Genomic DNA, 19,193 nt, shown 5'->3' with positions numbered 1-19,193 from the left:
TCTGCTAGAATGCCACCCCTGCCATCACTCAGGGAGCCCCCGGGAGAGAATTCACCCCAAGAGACATGGTCTAGCATGATGACACTATGCTAATAGAAGAGCCCGAGTTGTCATGGAGGAATGGGGATTCTCAGTGGGAAGATAAGAATCCATCCCCAGGACTTCCCTGGTGATCCAGTGGTTAAGACTCTGAGCTTCCAATGCAGGGCCACGAGGTCAATCCCTGGTCAGGCAACTAAGATCCCACATACTGCATGGAGTGGCCAAAAAATAAAACAAATTAATAAGTAAAATCCATCCACCATCCAGGTCAGCCACCTGGATACATGGGTCATAGGGAGAAGAAGAGGAGCAGATTCTTGAAGCTTGATGCCCAAGCAGCAGTATTAACGCCCCTCTGATACGGGGCATCCCAAGGGGAAGACAGCCGCTCACACCCTACTCTTCATCCCAGTCTGATGAGCCCCATCGGCACAGGGGAAGTTCCGCTCGTTAGAACGGGCTCCTGGTGGGGCAGGGGGAGAGAGGAAGGTGCTGATGGAAGATTGGAAATAGTGCCTGGTCTTCACTCTGCCCCGTGGAGCCATCCAGGGGAAGTGCCACTCCCGGGGGCAGACTTTGGGACATGCAGGCAGCCTGTATGGCCGAGAGGGGCTATGTGAAGGCCCAATGACCTAGATATTTGAACTAAGCTCAGAGGAGGAAAAAAAAAAGATAAAGATGCTCTTTGAAGGAAGCATATAGGCTTGCAGATCAGGAAACAGGGTGGGTCACTCATAGTCACGGGACCACAGGGCTGGCCAGAGAGAAGCACATGAAAGGGCCTGAGGCCAAGATGACAATGCTGACCTGCAGGGAGTGGCCAATTAAGAGAGGGCTTTTAAGGCATCAAGTTGAGGCCCACTGAGCAATGAATGTCTTTCCTGGAAGCTGTCCCAGACCACAGGCTACAGAGAAAGAGACAGGCTCACTGTGGTCATAGGCGGAGAGGCTCCAGGTAAGAGAGTCTATCAGTTACACGACAGAGGTAGTGATTATCACCTGGCCCTCAGGTGATGACAGTGGTAAAGAATCCGCCTGCCAATGCAGGACACACAAGAGACACGGGTTCAATCCCTGAGTCAGGAAGGTCCCCTGGAGTAGGAAGTGACAACTCACTCCAGTATTCTTGCCTGGAAAATTCTCTGGGCAGAGAAGCCTGGTGGGTTACAGTCCATGGGGCCACAAAGAGTCAGACACAACTGAGCAACTGAACACAGCACACAGCTCAGGTGGCCACACCTGGTGAGCAGCATTGCTTCCTCAGGAATAAGGGCTCCTTGGTTAAAAGAGAGGGCCTTCCCATTCAGATCAGAGGGCTACAAGTATAGAATTCAGAGGAGGAACTCAGCTTATAGCTGGAGGTGACAGAGCAAAGTTTATGAGTGAAAAGGAAAACTATGCTCCAATAATTTGGCTGCCCTGATCCGACTATGGCCAGGGAAATGGTTTCTGCCCTAATCATGGCCAAATGACCACCATGTATTCAGGAAAAACAGCCCCACAAGGAGGATGCAGGATGTCAGGTCTTGATTCAGCAAATAATTCACTCCCTCAAGCATCTCCGAGGAGGACCATGCCTCCCACCCCTTGACGTGGGCCACGTGACTTGCTCTGGCCAAGAAGATATTACAGGATGTCATCCAAAGACTTGAAGTGTCTGTGCTGACTGGTTGGCCCCCTCAACCTCCTGCCTTTAGCCTGAGTAGAACAGGCCACTCGAGTAAGGCCACTAGTCTGAGGAGGATGAGGGATCCATGGAGCAGATGTGGATGCAGCCCGACCAGGGCCAAACACAGCAGAGCCCAGCCTGGACCAGTCAGATTTAGATTCAGTTGACTCAGAGACATGTGAATGAGAAATAAACGCTTAGGTGGTAGATGGAGAACTTTGCCATCTTTGAGACACAAATGCTTGAAACACTTTGAAAACCCTCTCCTGCTGCTAAGCATAAAGTTATTCCCCAGATGGCCACCCTGGACTCTAGGAGAGCCCTCTGTAGCCTCATCTCACGACTCTCCCCTGTCCTCAGGGATCTTGGGTAAGAGTCATTTCTACCTGGCTTCGAATCCTCATTCCAACTCTTCGTAGCCTTGGAACTTTGAGCCTCGGTGTCCTCATCTGTAAAATGGAGCTTACGATTACCTACCTACACAGGTGTGTTTTTAAATGAGGTTATGCTTACAAAGGGTTCCCCAAGGGGCACAGGGGCAAAGAATCCTCCTGCCATTGCAGGAGACATAGGAGATGTAGGTTTGATCCCTGGGTGGGGAAGAACCCCTGGAGAAGGCACTGGCAACTCACTCCAGTATTCTTGCCTGAAAAATCCCATGGACAGAGGAGCCTGGCAGGCTACAATCCAGGGGTCGCACAGAGTCGGACACGACTGAGCACACACACATATGCACTGCTTGAAAATTAACATTAAAAGCATGCTGAAAATTATCTGGCACATAACCAATACATTTTCAGTAGCCGTGGTTGATGACTATCCTTTTTGAGGTTGGAATTCATTACTCCAGACCCATTACTCTTGGATTTTGCTCACGGTCCATTCAGACTCAGGGGTTAGGATGCCTCCCTGTGTGTCTCCTTGCTGGGGAGCCTGGACTGCACACTCTCCCCGTTGCCGACAGCAGAAGGACATAGTTCTAAAATGCCCACACACTTGGATTTCCCGTCAGAGTGGCCTCAGCAGATTCTGAGAGGTTCCTGTCAAGTGTTGAGAAGGAGGCCATGAATCATGGCTTGCCAGGGAGGTTAAAATCCAGACCCTGGGGCAGTTGCCAGAGATCACACAGGGTGGGGTCAGGTCCTGAGTGTCTTGTAAAGCTGGATTCTCTCCTTCCTGTGACAAGTCTGAATCCCATGGAGTGAATAAGAAAAGCTCAGCCAGCCAGCCACACGTGCTGTGTGTGGAGGATGATACCAGCCTGGGCTAGAGAAGGTGCATCCAACCTGCTTCTCCCGAGTCTGCCTCCGTAAGTGAGGGAAGGGCAGCTCCCTCACCTCTCCAGGCGACCTTGCTTTCTCTGAAAGTAGGAAGATCGTGGAGGTTCTGCTGGGGTCTTGTTCTAAAGAGGGTAATTGAAAAAGATGAATTTTACCTTTACACTCTAGCTCACTGGTTCTAAGGCGCACACTTTCCCTACATGGTAACGTCTCTGAACTCAGGATGTTTCTGATTTCAACTGACATGAAGGCATTGTGTCACGGGGTAATTGGCACCATTTCCTCATCTCCCATGGCTCATGAAATAACGTGTCTTAACAATCAATGGCATTTTAGATTTGGTGAAATATAATCTTTTTTTTTTTTTTTAATGGAGAAGGAAATGGCAACCCACTCCAATATTCTTGCCTGGAGAATTATGTGAAAAGAGGAGCCTGGCAGGGTCCCAAGAGCTGGACACAACTGAGCAACTAAACCACCAGTCTTTTTTAACAGCTCATACTTACATAGATTTACTCTGTGCTAAATCCTGTGATTAGCGCTTTACATGGAGGAGCTCATCAGAAAGACTGTAGAAAATCCTCATTCTTTCCAATGAGGAAACCAAGATCAGAAAGGTAAAGACACTTGCCTAAGGTCACACAGCAGTGGAAAGGCCCTTCTTTCTCTGTGGTCATTCCTGAATTCACCTCTCTCTAGTCTGTTCTCTCTGAACCTTCAGTTTTTTAATAAATCAGATCAGTGTTTACTTTGAAGACCTGTCTGTCTCTCTCTTCCTCTCTCTCTTTCTCACTCTTTCTCCATCCCAGCCTTTCTCTCTCCTTCCACAAATGCATGCACACTTCAGATATTCTTGAGTGTGTGTGTGCTCAGTCACTCAGTCATGTTGACTCTTTGAGACCCCATGGACTGTAGCCTGCCAGGCTCCTCTGTCTGTGGGATTCTCCAGGCAAGAATACTGGAGTGGATTGCCATTTCCTGCTCCAGGGGAACTTCCTGACCCAGGGATCAAATCTGAGTCTCCCACATCTTCCATTTCTCCTGCATTGGCAGGCAAATTCTTTACCACTGAACCATCTGCAAAGCCCTTAAGTATCTGGTCTACAAATCTCTCTCTCGACCTATAATATACCTGAGAAATTTCCATTCTCTCAATCAAAACATATTTATCAGGTTTATTTATCTACTATTATCATGGTTCTGGGGCTTCCCTGATAGCTCAGTTGGTAAAGAATCCGGCTGCAATGCAAGAGACCCTGGTTTGATTCCTGGGTTGGGAAGATCTGCTGGAGAAGGGATAGGCTATCCACTCCAGTATTCTTGGGCTTCCCTTGAGGCTCAGCTGGTAAAGAATGCCTCTGCAATGCGAGAAACATGGGTTTGATCCCTGGGTAGGGAAGATCCCCTGAAGAAGGGAAAGGCTACCCACTCCAGTACTCTGGCCTGGAGAATTCCATGGACTGTATAGTCCATGGGGTCACAAAGAGTCAGACATGACTGAATGACTTTCACTTTCACTATCACGGTTCTAGGGAAATTATTCTGTGAGAATGAGAGATGGATAATTCTATCTCTTGATTTTGTGGAGTTTACAATCTCGTATTATGTAAAACTTTTGTGTTTGTTAGGCCAATTAAAACTCCATTTTAAATGCACTAGAAAAATCTTTAGATGAAAAAGTGGTGGATTGCACCATTCTGCTTTCACAGATGTAACAGGGCACCCTGTCCGATTTTCACAAAGGTATAAAAATCTCACTGGGGCTGGCAGAGGCTGGAAAAACTCTCAGTTTAGAACTGGAAGCGGTCTTTGGCTTGGCAGGTGGTGGAGATTTAAATGCCTGGGGGCGTGCTATTCTTTTGTTCTGGAAAGACTACCTGAACGTGGGTCCCTTGGCCGTGTAAGTGGATGTCAACTGTTTCAGGAAAAGCTGTGAATTCACCTGTTACCCTGAACACAGACGGTTAGGCCAAGCTCTTCCTCATTCTCTGGAGAGTTTGTTTTGTTTGAGGTGGGCAGGTTTTTTTTCCCCTGTGTGGGTTTAGCCAGCTCTGTGCAGGAGGTGCAGTTCGTACTGCTTGTCTTCAGGGATTTCTATGCTGTCACGATGAGCACTGCTGATGGGGAGCTGGGGCAGAAGTCTTGATGGCCACAAAAGGGATGAGGAAGCCCTTTGTATAAAATAGATAACTATTGAGAACAGTCCTACTGTATAGGACAGAGAACTCTGCTTCATGCCCTGTGCTGACCTGAATGGGAAGGAAGTCCAAAAGGGAGAGGATATATGTACATGTACAGCTGATTCATTTTGCTGCACAGTAGCAACTGATGCAACACTGGAAAGCAACTGTACTCCAATAAAAAGTTAATTTAAAAAAAACGATGAGAAAGTCCAGCTTCAAAATGGCCTGGTCCAGCTTGGGGGAGCCCAACCTGGACGTGGCAGTTGAAGGTCACATAGACGGTGTAGTCAAAAATACACAAATGCCATAGAGCTTTAAAAAAAAATTACAAAACAAAGTCTCTTGTTAAGCCAGCGAGGAATTTCACTGAGCAGATCACACACAGAGGTGATGAAGTCAGGAGTTATAAGTGCTAGAAAGGAATTTGCACAGTGCCATGCTAATTATGGGTTGGGAGCCAGCTCTGTGGACAGGACCAATGAGTCCACGGGTCTGTACACAGATCACAAACCCGTTGTTCAGGGGGCATCTTCAGTTACTTCCAGTGAGGCCTGGTGTTCAAGGTCTCTAAGAGCTTGTGACCCTTTATCAGCTTCTGCTGGTTACCACCACTTGCAATGAGACACAACATTTAGCTTGGATGTTTTCTAGGCAAGTGCTGATGTAAGGAAGACTAAATTACTCAGACTTCCTGAAAGGTACTGATACTGGGTGATTTTATTCTGATGCGATCACCTTGTATTGGGCCCAAAGAAGCAGGCCACCCCTTTATGGTTATCCAGTGGGGCATCTCATAAAGGGAGTTGACAGTTCTGAGACTGAATATACAAGTGGATGGATGATAGCCAGACCATATATAAGAACAGAACTCTGACCCACAGCCCCTGCAACGATTAGATCCAAATGGTAAGGGCTTGGTCAATAATTGCCAGGTTCTTGGGGCTTTCCTGGTGGTCCAGTGGTTAAGGCGTGTCATTGCAGGGGACAAGGGTTCCATACCTGGTCAGGGAACTAAGATCCCACACGCAACGCAGTGTGAGCAAAAAAAGAAAAGTAACTGCCAGGTTCCCCAATTTTGTCCACGCTTCCAACTTAGTACTGACCAGGAAAAGGAAAATATGCAGTCTCAGCCAATACCTAGGAGACCTTCTTCTGGTACATACAGGATGCCTGCCTCCAGCTTCCTCAGGCTGAAAACCAGGGCATTCCAATACCTTCCCCCTTTCCCACTACCGAGCTCTCCCACTTCTTTGCTGGCTTTTGAGTTTCTGCCAAATGCAAGTGACTGTGACTTACTCCTCTGCTTTAGAGCCACCTCTGAATAAATTTGCCATGGTTGTTCAGTCACTGAGTTGTGTCTGACTCTTTGTGATCCCATGAACTGCAGCATGCCAGGCTCCCCTTGTCCTTCACTATCTCCTGGAGTTGACTCAAATTCATATCCATTGAGTCCGTGATGCTATCTAACCATCTCATTCTCTGCTGTCCCTTTATCCTTTTGTTTCAATCTTTCCCAGCATCCGGGTCTTTTCCAATGAGCTGGCACTTCGCATCAGGTGACCAAAGTATTGGCACTTCAGCTTCACCCCCAGTCCTTCCAATGAATATTCAGGGTTGACTCCTTGCTGTCCAAGTGACTTTCAAGAGCCTTCTCCAGCCCCACAATTCAAAAGCATCTATTCTTCATCACTCAGCCTTCTTTGTGGTCCAACTCTCACATCTGTACATGACTACTGGAAAAACCATAGCTTTGACTATATGGACCTTTGTCGGCAAAGTGATGTCTCTGCTTTTTAATATGCTCTTTAGGTTTGCTTGTTTTCCAAGGAGCTAGTGTCTTTTAATTTCATGTCTGCAGTCCTTCACTTATTCTCATTTCAGTGGTCTTCATTTATTTCCACATTCCCACTGCCAAAGGGTGGGCAGGAAAGGAGGACAGTGGAGGTGGCATTTGAAACATGGAGATCTGCACCCAGGAATGCAGGAGTGCTCAAAGGCAGTCTCGGTGCGGTGGGATCTGCTACCCCTGGGTTTTGGAGGCAGGACAGCAGCCAGGCAAGGGGCAGCCAGGCAAGGCAGATAGGATGGGCTTGGAGCCTGATGACCTGGAGAGGAGCCACCTCAAAGAGCAGCAGAAATAAATCACACGTTTGGTTGTAAATCCCTCCTGCACGTTCAGCAACTTCTTGGCAAACTTGATGGTCTAATCTTGGCTATGCCCTGGGAGTAAAAAATAAGGGTTTGTACCCAGATGGGGACAGATCAATAAAGGGCCAAGTAGAGGTCAGGGTGAAAACGGCACAAGACTGGAATGCCAGGAGGCAGCAGGGCAGTGGCATAAAGCCCTATATCTCCTCCCCCAGGAATAGAAGATCCACCCTCACTGGTGTTTAAAGAGAAGCACCCCCTGTCCTCTTGCAATGAGGCATCACCCTTATGCAATAGGTCGCGTTCCCTCTTCCATGATAGCCATCACCTATGGGTGGTTACCCTTGAGAAACCTCAGAAATATCTGGGAGAAAAAAAGTCCTATTGAAAAGACAATAATTCTTGCCAGTGGTACAATTTATAACAATTGAAGGGGGCAACTTAAATAGCCAACAAGGGGAGAAGGTTAAATCAGCTAAGTTATAGCCACCCAACAGACTATTATGCAGTTGTTAAAAATAATGGAAGCCTGTTTGAAAGACTGGAGATGACTCTCATGAAACGTCAAGCGGAAAAACTGGACCACGAGAGTTTGCACCATATGTGTCATTTTTGTGATGAAAAATGACTATGTGGGTAGAAAGAAAAAAAAAGACCATGAGATTTCTGACTGAAATGCTAAGGGTAATAATCTCTGCTTAAGGGCGTGGGTAGACTTTGACTTTCTTCTGTTTGTTTTTTGGTTCTTTCTGAAGTTTCCATAATAAGTATACACTATAGATTTCCATTGGACAAAGTGAATGTTATTTTGCATGCTATTTTAATAATGGAAATGCTTTGGCTCTAAGCATGGGACTCAACTCTCTTCCTGACGTTCCCACGTGCCCCTCCCTAGGGTCTGCTTGGCTGGCAGAAATTCCAGGAAATAAACAAACTGCAGCTTAAGGAGATCTGTTCAGGAACAAGTGAGGGGGAGAACCAAATTCTTCATCCAGTCCCTCGGCCAGCTGTGTCTTTGAAAGAATAAAGATGCAAAGCTTTGAGAAAGGAAGGATGTAGGGCTCTGGGGAGAGAAAATTGAGCAGAGAGGCTGTGTGGGTGTGGGGACTTGCTGACACAGGCTGGAGTTGGGGGCTGGGTTTACCTTCTCAGTCAAAGCTACACCCTCAATTATAATACTGTTCTTTGATATGAGCAATGAGTATTTTATTCATCTTAAGGAGGGTGCAGATGAAAGTGTCCTTAGACAGTATGGCTCTTGTAATCAATTCATAATTTAAAATTGAAGTAGGAACAGTGTGGGCTTTCCAGGTGGCTCAGGAGGGCAAAGAATCCACGTGCAGGTTCGATACCCGGTCAGGAAGATCCCCTGGAGGGAATGGCAACCCACTCCAGTATTCTTGCCTGGAGAATCCCATGGACAGAGGAGCCTGGCGGGCTACAGTCCATGGGGCCACAGAGTCGGACATGACTGAAGCAGCTGAGCATGCACACGTGCACGCACGCACACAAGAACCGTGTGCTTCAAGCCTCCGACTAAACCCTGATGCCGTTACTACCAACTTTGGAGTGAGTGGCCACTCTGTTCTTGAGACGGGGCTGCCGAGCTCCTGACCACTGCCAGCCCAGTGACTTTCAGGAATGACCTGCCTTGGCTTGTGCAGACACAGCCACTGTGAGCAGCCTGCCTCTGGCCAGCCATGGCTGAATTTCCTCCTGCTACTCCCAGGAGCACAAAATGTGCTACGAGAGCAGATACTGAAGGAGATCTGCTCAGTGTAATGAATTTCTAGTTTCTGGTTTATTACTTATTTATTTTTTATACTGCATCTTGGTCTCCTCAAGAAGGACAATTTCAGGGTGATTCATCTACTCATCTATCCATCCACCTATTCATATGTCCCTCATCCATCCATCTATCCATCCTTCCATCTATTTATCCTTCCACTCATCCACCCGTTCAAAGATTTAAGGAGCATTTACAATGTGTTAGGTGTTATCCAAAATGGTTGCTGCCCCCAAGAAGCCCAAAATACAGAGAGAACGAAAGGCAAATGAGTTGGTAATCATCAAAGCACAATACTTTCATTCATTACATGAAGTTTAAATAGGTGCAACCCCTAGGAAGGACAGTGTGGCAACATTAACGGTGCAGCATTAACACCCCAGCATTAACACCCTTGACCCAGCAATTCCACTTGTTGAAAGTTAACCTACAGATACTCATCCATGCACAGAATGACTCGTGTACTGAGTTATTCATTTCAGCATTATTTGTAATGATGAAAGTTTCCAAAGTTCCATCACCCAAATGACCAAGAGTAGGAGACCGATGAGACAAATGATACTATATCTATGTAAGAATTTGTATATTCTTATATTCACTAATATGGAAAGATTGCTAAGATTTATTCTTAGGTTAAAGAATATACAATAATGTGCACATTATTTTGCCAAGTGTACTGAAGAGAAAATAACCTGTGTGTGTTTAGCATTTGTCTGCAGGCTGTTTCAATGCACATGGAGGCTCTTTCTAGAAAATAAACACCTGAAGTGACCCTCAGCCAATAGGGGATTGTTGTTGTTGTTGTCCAGTTGCTGAGTCACGTCTGATTCTTTGAGACCCCATGGACTGTGGCACACCAGTCTCGCCTGTCCTTCACTATCTCCTGGAGTTTGCTCACATTCATGTCCATTGAATCAGTGATGCTATATAACCATCTCGTCTTCTGCCGCCCCCTTCCCCTTTTGCCTTCAATCTTTCCCAGCATCAGGGTCTTTTCTGATGAGTCAGCTCTTCACATCAGGTGGTCATAGTATTGGAGCTGTAGCTTCAGGCCCAGTCCTTCCAATGAATATTCAGGGTTAATTTGCTTTAGGATCAGCCCTCAGCCTTCTTTATGGTTCAACTCTCACATCCATACACGACTACTGGAAAAAGCATAGGTTTGACTATATGGACCTTTGTTGGCAAAGTGATGCCTCTTGCTTTTTAATACGTTGTCTAGATTTGTCATAGCTTTCCTTCCAAGGAGCAAGAGTCTTTTAATATTACGGCTCAGTCACCATCCTCAGTGACTTTGGAGCCCCCTTGGTGGAAACATGATCTACAGTGCCTCCCAGAAGTCCCAGAAGAAGTGAGCCTTAATAACCCATGGTGGTAACCTGCTCACTCACAGACACTTGGATTTCCTCCCCTTTCTGTCTCACTTCCTCACTCTTTCACCATGCTGCCTAGGATAATCTCCCAAACTACTTGAGCCCAGATATTTACCTTGAGATCTGCTCTTGAGGAAGCACAAACTAAGACAATGTAATTGCTTACGTAGAGGTTGGAAGTAGAACCACTGCAGCCTCTGGGGAGGGGAACTGGGCAGCTGAGGGCAAGAGGGCCAAGAGCGATTTTCATCATGGAACCTGACATCTTTTTAAATGCCTAACATTTTATATTAGCTATCGAGGACTTCCCTGGTGGTCCAGAGGTTAAGAATTCACCAGCAAATGCAGGGGACACGGGTTCAATCCCTGATCTAGGAAGATTCCGCATGCCACAGGGCAACTAAGCCCATGTGCCACAACTACTGAGCCTAGTTGAGAAAGCCTGCATGCAGCAGCAAAGACCCAGTGCAGCCAACAATAAAGAAATTAATAATAATTAATTAATTACAAATAACTTACCTTTAAAAAAAATTCCCAATGACACCAACTGATAAATAGTACAATTGGGGAGGCACAAAGTACACTGGGAGCACAGATGTAAAAAAACCCAAACTCAGCCAGTGAACATCAGCAGTGAACCACAAACTCTGGCTCCTGGTTCAGCAGGCGTGAATCCTGTCTCTGTGACTTGCACGCTGTGTGACAGGCCCCATTTCTTGAATTCTTTGTGCCTCAGTTTCCTCATCAGAACAAACTGGGATGATGGTAATGGTACTTATTTCAGAGGATTGTTGTGAGGGTTAAACACATTGACATATGTGTCTTAGTCCGTCTGGGCTGCCGTAACCAAAATACCATAGACTGGATGGGTTATGAACAGCAGAAATGTATTTCTCATGGTTCTGGAGGCTGGAAGTCTGCGATCTCAGTACCAGCACGGTTGAGTGAGGGTTCTCTTCTGAGTCGCAGACTTCACTCTGTGTCCTCACATGGCAGAACTGGCTGTGGAACTCTCTGGAATCTCTTATAAGTGCACTCATCCTATTCACTCTTATGACTTGATCATTTCCCCAAGGCCCCACCTTCTAAACCATCACCTCTGGGGACTGAGACTTCAGCCTGTGATACCTGAGGGGCACTCAGACCACAGCAGCATGTGACGCACAAGCATGGCTCGCTGACAGCACCCCCATGGTCAGCTGTCTGTTGCATTCAGCTATGTAGTTTGATCTTGGCCAAATCCATATTCCTCCCTGGGAAATTTTCCTATTAGGTATTCTTCTCCCAGCAGCCTCTCAAATGTCTTCATTCTGTATGTTTTTCTACTTCCAGGAGGAGAAAGCAAAGATACCTTTGGAAACTTCTGGATGGGTTTGCACCATCATCAGAATTGCATGATGGTCAGGGAGAACCTCACAGAGCCATCAAAGACAGTAAAAGCCCCAGGAACCAATCAGAAGCCAAGGAAAATTGAGGAGAAGAATTCACGTCTGGGCACAAAATTGTACCGAGCAGCAGTTTTGAAAAGAAGCTAAGGATGAATAGTGGAGAGAGAAACACAATCGGCTTTGGTTTATGTCTTCTTACAATTTTTATGTCTGAACTGGAATTTGCTTCCTTTTTGCCTCTCTCTCACTTGAAAAGAACTAAACTCTGATAGTTAAGCTCGAACTGAGCTGGATGGTCCACTATGTCACATAAGTACATTTCTAGTTCTTAGTTCTGATATTTAAAGAGGTGCTATTATTTATTGTACACAGTAATATATTTCTTCATTCACTGGTGTCTCCTAGACCCTAAAGCAGAAAAATGCTTTAATAAAAATTTGCGTATTGCTTCCTTAAAGCTGGGAGACTAATCTTGGGGATTGTAGAGTGGTTGGCATTTGGGATGTTGTAATGAATTACTGCCTAATATCTCTTTTCTTGCGACACATATATGATTAGTAAATGTTGTCTGCTCACTGATTAACTTTGTTTATTTCCTAATTAAGTTTAGGATCAGCTGTCTTATGGTTATAGAAATAATTGTTTGATTAATGTGTAGGAATTTACATTTTCATTATGCTCCTGAATAACTTCTGTCCCAATTAGACGCAACACCCCATGCTGATCTGGGGCACCGGAATTGCAATTTTCACCCATTAAGGAATAACAGTTATATTGATTGGTGATAATTGGGTGCAGATAGTAAATACACATTAGCAAAATTTAAATTATATACCAACTGGTTCTTTCAATTTGCTTCCAGAGTAGCAGAGTTATAGAGATGGCCATCCATGGTTTGGACAGAGTCGGAGCTCACATAATGGCCAACGCTCTTTTTGATCAGTACATTCCATGAAATTTCAAGAACTGTAGAAATGAGCCATCTGTTGGGATTTGATATCTGAGCTTGCAAGTATCTCCTTGAAGTTCTCCCTGGGCACCTCACCTGCCTCACTCTAGTCCCTTCCTGTTTCTCTGTCAAGAACACTCTGGCTCCTCATTGTCTGCCGCTGTAGGTTTAAAGACTGCTGGCTGGTGCCCAAGGATATTCAAAATACAATTCCTTCTTATCCATTCATTTATATTGGGGCTTCTGATGTGAATAGAGATTCACTCAAGGTATCTCAGGAAACTAGCAGATTTCCTGTAGGGACGTGTGGAGTGGAAGCAGACTAAGAAGCCTGGAGGTAAGTAACTTGGCTATTTCCGCCTGTGTCCATTTCTCTCTGTCTGGCTGTCTTTCTCTTTGCCTGTCTCTCCATCTCTACTTTTGTCTTCAGTGTGCGTCTCTCTCCTCTTTTAGAAAGACAGTCTCCTGTCTTACCACCAACCAGCTTCCCACCCTCTGTGTTTTCCCCTCTCCCTCAGAGCAACCTGCAAGGGCTTTGGTTTTGCTGTTTCCCATTTAACTCCACCTCCATTACCTCAGCCCCTCACCACCACCTTCAATCATCTATTTCTCTCATTTCCAAACCTTGGGGAAGAGTGTGGCCTTTGGCCTTTGCTGTGTCATTCCGCTTCTACTCTCCCATTATTGACCTACCAGCGGGCTAAATTTTACTTCATATGTTTACAAACACCAATTCTTGGTGAATTTTAATATTATGTATCACAAAGGAACTCATAATCAGTACCATAAATGGAAAGCCAGCATTTTCCTTACATACATAAATAAAAGCATAACAATTAAAAAAATACTTTAAATCATATACTTGCCACCAGTTTTATACATCCTGTCCCCCGGGGAGCACTGGTCTAGCTCCTCATCCCTTTGAAACCATCTCTACAAGAGTTCTGTTGTCAGCAGCCTCAGGATTGGTCACCCGCAAGTCATGTGCCCATCTCTGTCCAATCAGCTGTGACTAGGGTGAGGGCGTGGTCACCTGATCTAGAGCAAAGGTTTGTGGGTACCAGGCTTCGTTCAAGGACCTAGTGTTCTAGCTAAGGAAAAAATGACTCTCAGGTACTTCTTGTAGTTAGGTTTCAAGCCAAATGCTCTACGCACAAGATCACAGTTTGTCTTCTCAGCAACTCCATGGAGAGCTAGTTAGTAGTTCCATTTCTCTATCCTTCAAAACCTAACAGGAATAAACCCCTAAGTTTCCCAGGGAGACTAGACTCCAGGCCCTGGCAAGATGCTGCTCCTTTTGGGACCATTCACAGACAGTTTCATCCAGAGCTGCATCTTTGCCCCAGAAGCCAAAGTCAGCCCAGTGGCCTCTGAAAATCAAACTCCTCTTCTCCAAGTTTGGAACTCCAAAAGGTAGAACTGTAGTCAGCCAGGGTATTAGCTGTCTACCAGCAAGGTTTATGGCTGAGCCCAGAGAAAAACCTTTTGGGGAGGTTTTGAGGAAGAAGTCCTGGGTGTTCATTGGAAGGACTGATGCTGAGGCTGAAACTCCAATACTTTGGCCACCTCATGCGAAGAGTTGACTCATTGGAAAAGACTCTGATGCTGGGAGGGATTGGGGGCAGGAGGAGAAGGGGACGACAGAGGATGAGATGGCTGGATGACATCACCGACTCAATGAACATGAGTTTGGGTGAACTCCGGGAGTTGGTGATGGACAGGGAGGCCTGGCGTGCTGCCATTCATGGGGTTGCAAAGAGTCAGACTCGACTCAGTGACTGAACTGAACTGAATGGAGGATGCTGGGAGAACTGCCTCATGCAGAGAGAGGCCTCCATTCCTGACTGCTAATGACTGCGCCACCAGATTGCAGCAGACCGGGTTGCTGCAGAGAGGTGAAGCAGGAGGATGGCTTTGGCTGCAGAACTTGCTGTGTTCCTGCCATCTGCTTCTGGGCTGACCCCACTGTAGTCCTCTGTCCGTTTCAGTTACTCCACCCCAACTCTGAGCAATACACTGAGGGTATTTCTCACCCACTTCTTGCTTCTCCCCACCTCAACACAGTACCCAGATTAAAAAAAAAAAAAAAGTGATGCTTTGTAAAGGGAGCTGAAAATACAGCATATTATCTACTTTGGAAGGAAGAACTGTAGTCAGGATGTTGACTATGATGTCACTGGTGCTCTGACACAGTGCCTGATGTGTGTTGGGTCCCCCGTTATGATCTGCAAATGGATGAATGAGACAGAGTGGAAGGTGTGGCTGGACCAAGCAAAATAGGAGTCCACAATGAAACAAGAACCACACTGTGTGTCTTCTCTGATGGAATACAAAATGTCACTTACCCTGAAGGAAATGCCAGTAATTTTAAATTCTAGCAGAATTTCCCTCTTGAAGGTTTGGCCAAGAAATACGTTGTGTAATATAGTTTTCCGAGAGGAAAAAAACTCCTGCCTTCCTGAGCGTAGCTCACAGTGGTCCCCAGACCAGACTCCCCAAGGGGACAGTGCTCAGCCCTTCCTAGTGTGGGGTGCAGGCTGGTGGGACAGGTTTTGAAGTCAGACTGCCTAGGTTTGACATGAGCTGCTGTGTGATGCTGGACTGCATGGTCAGTGTGGACAGAGTGTTGGACATGGAGCAGTGGAGGGGTAGGAAAGAATGTTCTTTCCAGGCTCAAATCTGGCCTTAGTCTAACACAGGTGATGCTGCTGGACAATTTCCTTACCTGTGGAAAATTATAGGGTTGGAGTAAGTGGCAGATCTCAAGAGCAGTGCTGTCCATTAGAAATATTTTATAAGACACAAGTGTGATCTTAAATTTTCTCCTAGCCATATTAAAAAAGAGAGAGAGGGAAAAAAGAGGGAGGAAACCATTGAGATTAATTTTAATAATATATTTTATGTAACTCACTCTATCAAAAGTATTATAATTTCAACATGTAATCAACATAAAAGATTATTAGTGTGATATTTTATGTTCTCCCTGTTCTACTGAGTTTTCTAAATCAGGTGTGCATTTTATATCTTACAGCACATCTCAGTTTGGACTGACTGCATTCGTGTTATTAGTTATTGGTCATATGTGGCCAGTGATCACTCTTACTGGGCAGTGCAACCGCAGGGCTTCTTGGGTCGTGTATTTAGATTGTGGGATTTTTAAGATGGACTGTGCTTTTATTGCAGCAGGAGAGACAAAGTCAAATACAGGAGAGATTCATGTGTGTGTGTGATGTGGGGAGGGGGTACAGATTCAGCTGCTGAGGGAGACTGTGGAATCGTTAATCCACTGGATTCTACAGAACTGGGTTCAAATCCAAGAACTGCCACTTACTGGCTGAGAGTCCTTGGGCAAGTCACTTTATCTAAGACCAAATTTCCTCCTGTGAAAGTTAGTTCTGACCTTAGGGAAGTCATGCAGATTAAATGAGATAATACATGTAAAGCACTTAACTCAATACATGGCATATTTTACATACTTAATTGTGGCAGATATTATTATTATTCCATTGAGGCAGAATTAAAACCAAAATCACAGGCACTGGAGAAAAATATTCCCCCTGCCTTTTTTTTCTCTGTGGGACAAGACTTGCCTAAATGTTCAAGCCTGTAGAAAAGAATGGAAAGGTTGTGGTACTAGACCCTGTGCCCCATCATCTGTCCTGACAGACATCACTAATCAATTTCAGCTTCTATCCACCTGAGCCCTGATGAAACCTCAGGAGGCTTCTCATGCGGGCAGTTGCTCAGTCTCAAGCAGCAAGCTGATGAAATGTTCGTGCCATCTGTGCCTTAGCACTGTGTGATAGAAGGCAGATGTCAGACCCCCAGGAGGCATTACTAAAAAATGACCAAAAACGGGAGACAGAGAGAGAATGAGAGCATGAGAAGAGGTTTGCAGGGGGTTAAAGTGACCAGTCAGAGATGGGACATTTTCCTATCCGAGTGTTTCTTGCATCTTGGAGTCAGGGTGTCTGAACCAACCCATGGTTCCCCTCTGAATCCTGCATTGGTTGGAGCTCGAGCTCCAGAGGTCTCTCTGGAGTGCCTTCCAGGGCCAGGCATCAGAGCTGGGGTCAAACCCTGGCTATTTCATCCAGGGAGGCGGGTTTATTTAGAATTCCAAAGGTCCGATTTATCTTGTGCTGAGCTGCCGGCTAGGACTGAATTGCCGACTGTTTCCCCAACATCCCTGCTTCCTGATCATCACTCTTGCTCAGCCCCTCGGGCGCTGAGGGGCTCACGTGGGAGTGTGTTAGATCCAGCCCATTCATCTCCCGCCCGTGAAGGGAACATCTCCTTGCACCAGCCCCAGAGCTTCTTTCACAGAGAAGAGAGAATGAGAGCCAAGTTGACACTCTTTCCCCTAGGAGACGATGAGGCAGAACCAAGAGGAGGTTTAAGACAAATGCAAAGAAAACGGGTCCATCCATCTTTCCTTCATTTCTTTATTCATTCAACAAATATTTGCAGGAGCCCAGAGCAGTTTCTTAGGACCAGGAGAGGAGCTTGTAAAGACGGAGCAGGCACGTTTCTCCCTCAGAGTGTACAGGACATGGGGGAGGTTGCGGCAAGTCAGTCAATAATTGGAATACTCAATAAACGTAATGACCCTAAGGGAGGTCACTTCACATCACTGCATGCTGGAAATCTTACAAAGCCTTCTGGAGGCTTTTGAACAAAATTCAGTCTCCTGATCTTGGCTCTTAAAGGCTGATACTTTGGGCCCCACCTACGTCTCAGACCTCACCTTGACTTGCCCACACTGTGCCTGCCGCCCACTCTGTTCCAGCTACAAAGGCCAAAAGGTCCCCAGTCCTTCCACAGGTCTTGCCTCAGGGCCTTTGCACAGCCACTCCTCATGCCTGCAGTGCCCACCCCTGACGTCCTCTTTGTTGGCTTCTTCCCAGTCAAGTCTCAGTCCTATGGCCCCTTCCCAGAGCAGCCCTCTCTGACCCCCACTGACAGTTGCATACAGGCAAGTGAGGCCAAACTAGCCTCTCTGTCTCCAGAAGCCATGGTTTGTTGTTGTTGTTGTTTTTGCTTGTTCTTGGTAGTGTTTCTTTTATTCACTGTTTGGAATCTGGCTTGCTGACTTTGCCACTTGCTACCTGTGTGTCACTACACACTCGCTAGCAAGTCACTACAGTTCTCAGTTTCGTCATCTGCAAAATGGGGCTATAATACCACCTTAGAGAGGCTTCTTGTGGGCTCCCCAGGAACCTCAGTGGTAAAGAATCCACCTGCCAGTGCAGGAGACATAAGAGACTCAGATTGGATCCCCTGGAGGAGGAAATGGCAACCCACTCCAGTGTTCTTGCCGGGAGAATCCCAGGGTCACAGGAGGCTGGTGGGCTACAGGCGTATGATTGCAAACAGTTGGACGTGACTAAGCACACATGTGAAGAATTATCATATGGATAAAATGAGATAGTTCAGGCAAGGAGCACCATGCTTGGCACATGGAAAGAGCTTAGTAAATAGTAATACTCTTATTAGTCTGTTACTAGTCTGTTGTGGAGCTAATTGGGAATGAACATGACTTATTCACACAGTGAGGAGTGCTCAACCAGCCTGTCTTGTTAGTCTCTTTGTTAACCACCTTGAAACTGGAATTTTTCTCTTTTGCCCTTCAAATGCATCTAATCTGAGGATTCCCTCCAGCCTCCTGCTGGCTGCAAAAATCCAGCAGGAATCTGCTTCTGCAGGGGCTGGCTTCCCATCTGGCTGGAATCACCCGCCAGCCACCCACAGCACGAGCACCTCACAAATTAGGGAGATCAGGAGCAGCCACTTCAGACAGTTCGCAGGCCGCAGGGTGCCGATTGGTGGCAGAACCACTTGCTGAAGCTGAAATTAACAGGTTTCTTGGGTTGAAGGCTTTAATTAAAAAATGCTAGGGAATTATTTCCTTAATTCAGAGACTTCTTAGTAATCACTTTCCCCTGCTTTGCCCTGAGACTCTTTATCTTCAGCTAGATTAATAGATGGTCTCAACAGCCTGAGCACAGGACCTGTGGCTGGAGTTTTGGGTTGTCAAATGAGGTGGGTGCTCTTCAAGGCTCCGTTCTGGGGTTCCAGACCTCTTCAGGCTGCGTGTTGCCTTCGGTCCCCTGAATTAGGTGAATGGCTTAGCTGACTCGGGCTGCCATTACAGAACGCCTTAGACTGGTGGCTGAAATAACAGAAATTGGTTCCCTCACAGTTCTGGAGGCTGGAAGTCTAAGATCAAAGAGCTGGTAAGTCTGTTCTTTCCTGAGGCCTCCCCACTTGACATGGAGAAAAACATCTTCTGGCTGGCTCTTTACATGGTCACCCCTTGGTCTATGTTGTCTGTGTCCTAATCTTTCTTTTTATAAGGATGCCAGTCACACTGGA

General features: G+C 46.2%; 1 long non-coding RNA gene across 1 annotated transcript in view; it reads left to right on the top strand.

The window, feature by feature from the left end:
- Positions 1-12,600, top strand: part of LOC133229002 (uncharacterized) — an 80,678-nt gene extending 68,078 nt beyond the window's left edge. The window contains exon 4 of the long non-coding RNA XR_009730436.1: positions 11,814-12,600. This is a non-coding gene — a long non-coding RNA (uncharacterized LOC133229002). The remainder of the gene's footprint in view (positions 1-11,813) is intronic.
- The last annotated feature ends 6,593 nt before the right edge of the window (positions 12,601-19,193 follow it).

This window comes from Bos javanicus, chromosome 17 (assembly GCF_032452875.1).
Source record: "Bos javanicus breed banteng chromosome 17, ARS-OSU_banteng_1.0, whole genome shotgun sequence".
NCBI classification, from domain to species: domain Eukaryota; kingdom Metazoa; phylum Chordata; class Mammalia; order Artiodactyla; family Bovidae; genus Bos; species Bos javanicus.
Note: the sequence above shows the minus strand (reverse complement) of the source record. Positions and strands in the feature narration are given on the sequence as shown.